Source organism: Mastomys coucha, unplaced genomic scaffold, assembly GCF_008632895.1.
Source record: "Mastomys coucha isolate ucsf_1 unplaced genomic scaffold, UCSF_Mcou_1 pScaffold14, whole genome shotgun sequence".
Lineage (NCBI taxonomy): Eukaryota > Metazoa > Chordata > Mammalia > Rodentia > Muridae > Mastomys > Mastomys coucha.
Genome location: NW_022196896.1, coordinates 118,292,246 through 118,292,485, shown reverse-complemented (window position 1 = coordinate 118,292,485; position 240 = coordinate 118,292,246).

Sequence of the window (240 nt, the reverse complement as noted above, 5' to 3'; positions counted from 1 at the left end):
ATGTGTCTATCTTCTTTTAGTTTTGTTGGAAGATTACATTTTTGCTTTTTCAGGGATGTCGTTCCCCTCCTTATGTTGGAGTTTTCCATTTATTACTCTTTGAAGGGCTGTATTTGTGGAAATATATTGTGTGAATTTGGTTTTGTCATGGAATACTTTGGTTTTTCCATCTGTGATTGAGAGTTTTGCTAGGTATAGTAGTCTGGGCTGGCATTTGTGTTCTCTTAGGGTCTATATGAC